The 8560-nt window shown below is 38.6% G+C and overlaps 1 pseudogene; it reads right to left on the bottom strand.

The window, feature by feature from the left end:
• Positions 1-840: 840 nt before the first annotated feature.
• LOC129505717 (U4 spliceosomal RNA) lies at positions 841-923 on the bottom strand (annotated as a pseudogene).
• Positions 924-8560: the final 7637 nt, after the last annotated feature.

The raw sequence follows: 8560 nt of genomic DNA, 5'->3' as shown, positions 1-8560 counted from the left end.
TATTATTCTGAACACTGTCCTTGTATTTTTTTCTATTCCAGAATTTCTAATTGGGAGGGGGAATTAAAAAAAAAAAAGATACTCTAAAGGAAACCTTATCTCCAAAAAGAGTTTTACCCATTCGGTAACAAACTCTAGTGCAAAGGCATAATGAAGTGTGATCTCAGAAGAAGGCTTCCCTCTCTTCCTAGAAGAATCCACCAATATATCCACCAAGTCAATATTCACCATTTTAGTTCAACATTAAGAAGAGCAGACCGCCTACTCTCATCATCAGTTTATGCAGAGATTGCTAAAAGCAAGAGCTACACCCAGCCTCATAGTCACCTCCTATCTGTCAGCACCTCTTTCAGATACTTCATGGTGGCTGTGCCAAGACTCCCAGAAACGTGCCACATTCTGTTCTCCTAGACAAATTGTTCAACCAACCTCTCCCTGGAATGCTCAGGGTTTCAGACCTACACATCTCCTAAATTATTGTCATGAGACCACGTTCTGAGTCATACCCCACAGTATGTTCTTAGCACAGACACGGCTATTGCTACTACAGCTAGTCCTGCTGTCTTCGCACTTCCACCATACTATGTACTATGAACAAGAGCTTATCATGATCAGTAACATCGTGATGCCCAGTAAAGGGCACTGGGCAGCAGCCTGCTGTTCATATACCTACTCGATCAGAAACTTTTAACATTTCCTTGTTGGTATGTGCCCCTTCTCAGGAGCAAAGCTAGAAGTCAGGTAGGCAGGTGTTTCCTTGTATTCAAGCCACAAACCTTATTTTGCCAATGAGTTCACTGGCATTGAGAAAAGTTTTCTTTTTCTTTTTCTTTTTTTTTTTTTTTTTGAGAAAAGTTTTCAATTAGCAATAATCATGCCTCAGATAAACCTCATTGGCTACGATACTGCCACTATGCAAAGCTGAAATCACGGGCATTGAGCCTGAGCACCCAAAATTTCTCCACATCTTGGAGTCTCCAGAGCCTCATTCTAAGGCTAATGAAACCATCTCTGTACTTCAAGCCCATTTAGTCAGAGACTGCCAGAAATAGCTACTGCTCTTCTAACATATAAAACTGATTAGGGCTCACAAGAAAAACTCATGTTTCATCTAGGGAAAAATATCTAAACATCAGTAGTGTGGGGAGGAAATTGTAAAATAAAATGAAATGTTAAAAGGAGAGAAAATCTGAAACATATGTTCCCAGAAAATGTTATGTCTAACAAATTTAATGCTAGTCCTAGATTATTAATGGAGAAAAGGCAGAGAAGAAGAAAGGAAGGAAGGAAAAGGAAGAGAAGGGAAGGGCAAAGTGAGGGGGGAGGTAGGGAAAGAAAAAAATATATAAAAAGAGTCTTTTTAGAAATCAATGAGAGGGATCCCTGGGTGGCGCAGCGGTTTGGCGCCTGCCTTTGGCCCAGGGCGCGATCCTGGAAACCCGGGATCGAATCCCACGTCGGGCTCCCGGTGCATGGAGCCTGCTTCTCCCTCTCCCTGTGTCTCTGCCTCTCTCTCTCTCTCTCTCTCTGTGTGTGTGTGTGTGACTATCATAAATAATTAAAAAAAAAAGAAATCAATGAGAAAGGCACAAGGTTTGGTTCTAGATACCCTGAAACCACCTTTGCAAGTTAGTCAAGTTTTCTTCATCTCATAGTGCTTTCTATTCATTGGGATTGCATACATTTATGGCTGGTGTTTATACTGATATGCTTGTATTTTTGTCATTTTGAAAATGCTTTATAGACTCATAATTAAGACATAATTCAAGGTGAATAGACAAAGGGGTTTGCAAGTACCACTTAGCTTGATGAGCACTAACAAATATATGGAATTGTTGAGCCATTATATTGTATACCTGAAGCTAATATAGCACTGTATGGTAATTATAAAAAGACATAATTTGCATCCTTTACCACATTAATTATTTGTAGCCTCATGTAATCTTGATGTTCTGATGATTGACTAGGAAGAAGGCACACAAAATTTCAAATAGCATCTCTAGTACTGGGACAAACCAGAAGCATTCTGATCCTGACAGTTGTTCAAAGAGCAAATAGTACTGACTTCACATCATACCAGAAGCCTGCAGTAAGAAGAAAAGTTACCATATATGACCTTCAAGTCAAACATCATCAAATTAGGAGGAAGAATTTCAGCAGCAGAAAAGAATACAACCTCACTCCATCCGTCTGCCCTGTCATTACACTGGTACGTATATGCAAGAAGAATCATTGAATTATTCCGACTATTATAAACACTTATTATAGGATGTAGGTAATGGTATAAAGAGATTCTTACCATTGTTGTAATCAATGTTGCAAATTTAGGATGGCTTTGATTATATATGTTTTTTTCAAAAGTTTATTCTCTTGAGCTGGGTTTGAGGCATCATGACACCGGCATGAATCACAAGATCAATAAAACTTTCCAAGGTTCTGCAAACCTGGTACCTCTGTTTCCTTGACATTTTGCTTAAGACAAGCTGTTGAGATTGAGGGAGAGGTTAAATGGGCAGCTTGAAGAAAATTGTAAATGTTTGTAAAATCTGCTGAGGGAATTTTGTAGAAGCAGATGGCCCAGAACAAATAAAAAGATTGTCAAGCTTTGTGGTAGGGTCACCTAGTTTCGAGGTCATGGATTTATTGTCGCTTTTACAGGCCAGAATCACTAAGTTTATTTTCATATTTAATGCATGACATCTATATATGTAAATGTAATTTTTCTTGATTATACAGAATTTAAGTCACTAATATAACCTTCACAGCTAGTTCGTTAGGGTTTTGTGGTTGCAAACAACAGAAAATTACTCTGGCTAATAAAAGATAAAGGGAATTTCGTTGGAAGGATAGGTGAAAGCTATTAGAACAAAGGGAGGGCTAATCAACCAGTATCTAAAGGACAAAATATTTTCACAGATCTCAGTTATAGAAAGAGATAGATGCCTATGTAAATCACTTAATGTCTTCGAGTCACTCCATTCCAGAGTCCAGATCTAGAGAGAAACTGTTTGCCTTAGCAAGGGTCATATGTTTAGTGTAGGAGAGCTGCCAACAAGCCTGGAGGGTTGGACAGGTAATTCACTAAAGAACTGTAGTGCTGTTGTCAAAAGAAAAGGGGTTGAATGATGGTGAGCAAAAATTAATAAATGTCCACTGAAGATAAAGGAGCAGAATTGAGATCCGAATCTATATTTGTCCCAAGTAAAACCTAATATGGTATGTTCTTTGTCAAGTTGCCTCCTAATAAGAATGGAGAAGGTATGCTGTTGGTCAGAGGGTTACAGTAAAAGTGGAACAGAAGAGTAAGAATATGAGAGAGTTTTGCAGGCTGCAAATAACAATGGACAGTGGGGCCTCCAAGCTAGGGATGAAAGTGAAACCAGAAGAGACCTTCAAAACTAGGAGAACTGGAGGGACAGAGTGGTAAAACAGGCATTTCTGGGAGTCTTCTGAGATGATGCCAGAAATTTTGTGATGTAAACCAAGTGAGAGACATGTCCTGAGAAGCTGAGGTATGTCATGAGGGTCATGAAAGAACAAATAAAGTTCAGTTGTGTTTTAGTTTCTGAGAGAGTCAGAAGCACGCTAATTATGTGGTTATTGAAAACTTAAGGAGGAAGACCGTTGATTGCCATAGCCATCTTAAAAATAAAATCTGCTCCAGAGACTTTATGGCTTTGTGTTGAACAATGAAAACTATATTGGCCAATGGTATTTACAAACTAAGTAAAGAATGTCTGAAGAATATTTTATGAATGAATTTATTTTTCTACCCACACCTTTCCTCAAAGAACTGTTTTATGACTCCAGGTAATTCTCTCAAACACAGTGTTAAACACAAGCCTAGAGGCAATAGCTTTTAGGTACCTAAAGATAGTCCTACTGATAAAAAGAAATTGAAAGCAGGTGTCTTTGTTTGCTTTGTATTGAACTCACCTGTCCCCAAAGCTAGGAAAGTGCATTTTGTTTGTGCTGCTTTTCTTTTTAATTAAACTTTATTTTGAGGTAATGATAGATACACACACTTGTAAGAAATAATACAGAGAAATCCCACATAGCCTTTATCTGGCTTTCTCCTGTGATAACATTTTGCAAAACTATAGTACAATATCACAACCAAGGTACTGACACTGACACAGTCAAGGTACAGCTTTGGGGGAAAATGTCACCCCTACCCCTTGTTTTTCCATATGCAGTAATTTAAGCTGGACCAAAATGATTCTCTAACCTGATTGTTCATTTGTTCCCTGGGTGACCTCAAACTTCCTGGAAAGCTGAGAATCACTAAGTCTCTCTCTGCCCTTCATTTACTCCTCCCCAGGGGAATAGGGGAGCCTAGCTGGACAGGTGAGTTGAGGAGAATAAACAGCTCACCCTTCCCCCACCATTTCTAGAAAGTGCGTCAGCTTTCCCCTCACAGGCCTGTATTCTACAGGGAAGCTGTGTTGTTCAACAGTACCAGTAACTCCTGGACAAATCTCAGGAAAGTACGACAGCGCCCACTTGGCCATGTCTTCTAGTCAGTGTTATTAAGGACAGTTTGACCTTCATTTGTCTGATACTGTATCTCTTTCAACTGGTTCTGACCTCAAGAGGAAGAAAGGGACAATACTTCTTAGGTACCCGTTTCCTACAAGAAAAGGGTTTTCAGAGGGCATGACCTCATACATCAGATGGGGGGACCCTGGGGATATGATCTTAGATTTGCCTTCGTGCCACTCTGCTCTCCAGAATGTAGCAAAGTAAGATAAATGTGGAATGTTGGCAGGTCAGATTGCACCTGGCTTACAGAAGCATTCATTGTGAAATCTCTGACTAATGAGTTACAGCTGCACCGGGAAGCATGCGACTTGGCATTTACTCCTGAAGATCAAGCATGGGATTATACACAGGTAGGGAATAGGAGGGGGGGCTGCCCCAGCATGAAGTTGTCTGTCCCGGGTTCAACCTCATCTCTTGTGACTGAGCCCTGTTGAGTGGAGGAGAGAAGCTGCACCTCACCTGTCACCAGGTGTCATATAACATGTGTAGCAAGTGGTCCACTAGAATTCCAGCACCTGGTTCCTGCTCTTCAGCAACTAGACAAAGTTCTTTGTTAAGATCACTTAGCTGTTGTCATTCTGTAGGTTAGCATATCTATCACTCATTTCCACACTTATTTCCATTTTCCTTCCCTTTTCAGAGATGCAGGGAAGCTAACTTAAACTTCTCAGACTACCCTGCAGTTAGAGGCGGGCCGGCCCCCAAGACTCAGTTCTGGCAAATGAAATGCCAACTGAATTTTTCCGGTACTGCCTCTTCTACTTCATTTTTCTTGCCTGGAACACGTGCACAATGCTCGAGGCTTAGTCATTGCTAAGGATGCATACAGCAAGACAGAAGGGGTCAGTTGATGGCACTGTTGAGCTAGCATACAAGTCTTGGACCTCCTATCACCAGATCTGTGGAGTGTCCTGGATTATCCAGCTGCATCCAACATGATCATAAAAGTCCTTATAAGGGAAAGAGGGAGGCAGAGAGAAGGATCAGAGAAAGATGTGACAACAGAACCAGAGTCAGAAGAATGCTGTGTGGCTGGCTTTGAAGGAGGAAGAAGGAGGCTACAAGGCAAGGAATGTAGGCAACCCCTAGAAGCTGGAAAAGGAACAGATTCTTCTCCAGAGCCTCCAGGAGGAATGCAGCCCTTCCAACACCTTAATTTTAGCCTAGTGAGGCCTGTGTCAGGCTTCTTCTCCTTTTTCTTTTTTTTAAAGTTTATTTATTTGTTTGTTTGTTTGTTTATTTATTTGAGAGAGAAGCACAAGCAGGGGGAGGGGGTAGGGAGAGGGAGAAGCAGACTCCCTGCCCAGCAGAACCCTGGGATCATGACCTGAGTGAAAGGCCAATGCTTAACCAATGAGCCACCCAGGCACCCCCGTCAGACTCTAACCTACCCAAATATAAAACAATACATTTGTGTTGTTTAAACCACTAAATTTGTAGTAATCTTTTACAGCAGCAATAGAAAATGAATACACTAAGACCTTTTAATAACAAATTATGATTAGTCTAAGGAAATTGTTTCCTTTCAGTGCAAGACACCTCTAGTTTTCAAATCAAGGGCAAGCAAAAAAAGAGGCATAACTTATTTTTTTAAAAAGAAAAAAAAACAGGAAACTATGAAAAGATTGATGTTTTTATAGCCATGATATTTTCAAGCTGGTTTTATTAAACCTATTTAATTGATCAGTGACAACTTATTCCAGTAAACATGCCTCAGGAACAGAAAACACACTTCTATAACCTGTGTTTCTAAGGCTGATTTTTCAACTACTCCTGCCTCAGTAGCCAATATGTCCCAAAATAATACTTTCCATAAAACTTCTATTTGTTCTGCTCAGTGACACTGTGTCTGATCAGTATAGCTTTCCCTTACCTAAGTAAGCAATAAGTTTCTAGGTTTCACATTTTGGATGATGACCTTATCCTTTGATACACTGTACGTTCTTCTTAGAAGAAACTCGTTCTTAATTTTACGAGGGTCAAGGGAGACACAAAGTGCCAGGTTTTCCTACCAACTGTTAAGTAAAGGAGAAGGGAAAGCAGTATATGAGAGTTTTTGGATTATGTAAAGAAATAAATTTATATGGTTCCTTAAAATTCTTGATTTGTTCCTATATTTATATTTGAAAAACAAAAACTCTAAACTAAATAAAAATCACTCATGATTCCAGCATCTTCATTTTTAAAATATTTTTTTAAAATACAAGTCCTTGATCTCCTTCCTACCAATCTCACCCAACAGGGGTAATTGCTAATAACAATTTTATGTATATCTTTTCAGATGTAAACTTAGGCTCAGAGGTGTTATAATAAGCCTATTTTAACCTGTTACCATGGGGTTGCTGGGATCTTTGAAACATATTTTACATGGTTTAGTTTGGTATGTTAGCATGGTTGTAGGCATCATGAGAATGGTAGTCATGATACATTCATCACTCCAAAACAAATTATGTTACATAATAGGTTTTCAATAAAAATGTATTGAATTTAATTAAGAACTATATTTCTCTAAATAAGTTCCCATTTGCTTTTTGGTATAAGAATACAATACTTAGTCCTAAGGTGATATGACTCAGATACAAAGTCCAACTGTGGCAGACTCTTTGGGATCTTAATGTTTAAAGTTCTAGGACAATATTGCTCAGAGAGTGGTCAGCTAGTGGTGGTCTACCAAGTATTCAAAAAAGTTTGGCCATTTCAGGGAAAAAGCAAGGAAGTAATTTTGTTCATGCACAGTTCATAAGTGTGAAGTTAAGATTAAGTACTTCTTTTACAGAAATCCTCTTACATTTTTAGTTTATTATTTTATTTCTTTTTAAGATTTTATTTATTTATTCATGAGAGACACAGAGAGAGACAGAGACAGAGACACAGGCAGAGAGAGAGGCAGAGAGACAGAAGCAGGCTCCATGCAGGGAGCCTGATGTGGGACTCAATCTCGGGTCTCCAGGATCACTCCCTGAGCCAAAGGCAGCCGTCAAAGCACTAGGCCACCCAGGTGTCCCAGTTTATTTTAAAAATAGATTTAAAAAAAATAGATATGATTCTTATGACTCAAAACTGAAAAAGGTTGGAGTGCCTAACTATCTGTCAGTAGAGCATGCAACTCTAGATCTCAGGGTTGTGAGTTCAAGCCCCACGTTGGGTGGAGAGATTACTTAAAAATTTTTAAAAATGAAAAATAATTGAAAAAGGTCAAAAGATAAACAGTAAAGGGTCTCCCTCCAACCACATCCCCTAGCCAATACTGATCAGGTTTGGATTCTTCCAGAGATATTTTACAATATGTAAGAAAACATACACATACACATACAAACACATACACACACCTCTAATCTTTTTATTTGTATAAAAATAAATATTTGTATATTTGTATATAAATAACATAAGCCATATACTCTTCTGCACCTTGTCACATGCAACAGTATCTCTAGGACAACCTTCCCTATCAGTACACAAAGAACCAGCCTCATTTTCTTTTACAGCTGCAGAGAATTCTTGAATGGACACAAAGACAGTTTTTTTTTTAATTACAAAGAATGTCTTAATAAATAACTTTGTACAAATGTTACATATTTAAATCTGTCTGTAAGACAAATTCCTAGAAATAGACTTATTGCATCAAAGGTACATGAATTTATAACTTTTAAAGTTAACTGCCAAAATCTCTCTTCATGGAGGCAATTCATCCTCTCATGGAAATTAGAGTGCCTGGTTCCCCATAGTATCAGCCACACAAAACATTATTATCAAACATATTTTCTCTGCTGATCAAACAGCTGAAAAATGATCCCCTAGCAGGACATTAACTTTCATCCTATTGTGAGTGAAGTTGACTTTTTTTTTTTTTTTTTTTTGTATGTTTGAGTCATTTGTATTACCTCTTCTGTGAATTGTCTGGTTATATGATTTGTCTATTTTCTATCAGGTTGTTTTTTTTCTTTAGTTATAGCAGGTGCTCTTTTATATTAGGAAAATTAGCCCCTTGTGATACAAATATGGAATGGTTTTCCTCAAG

The sequence above is a fragment of the Nyctereutes procyonoides genome, unplaced genomic scaffold (genome assembly GCF_905146905.1).
Source record: "Nyctereutes procyonoides isolate TBG_1078 unplaced genomic scaffold, NYPRO_anot_genome, whole genome shotgun sequence".
Taxonomy (NCBI): domain Eukaryota; kingdom Metazoa; phylum Chordata; class Mammalia; order Carnivora; family Canidae; genus Nyctereutes; species Nyctereutes procyonoides.
The sequence above is the reverse complement of the archived record's forward strand: the minus strand, read 5'-3'. Positions and strand labels throughout refer to the sequence as shown.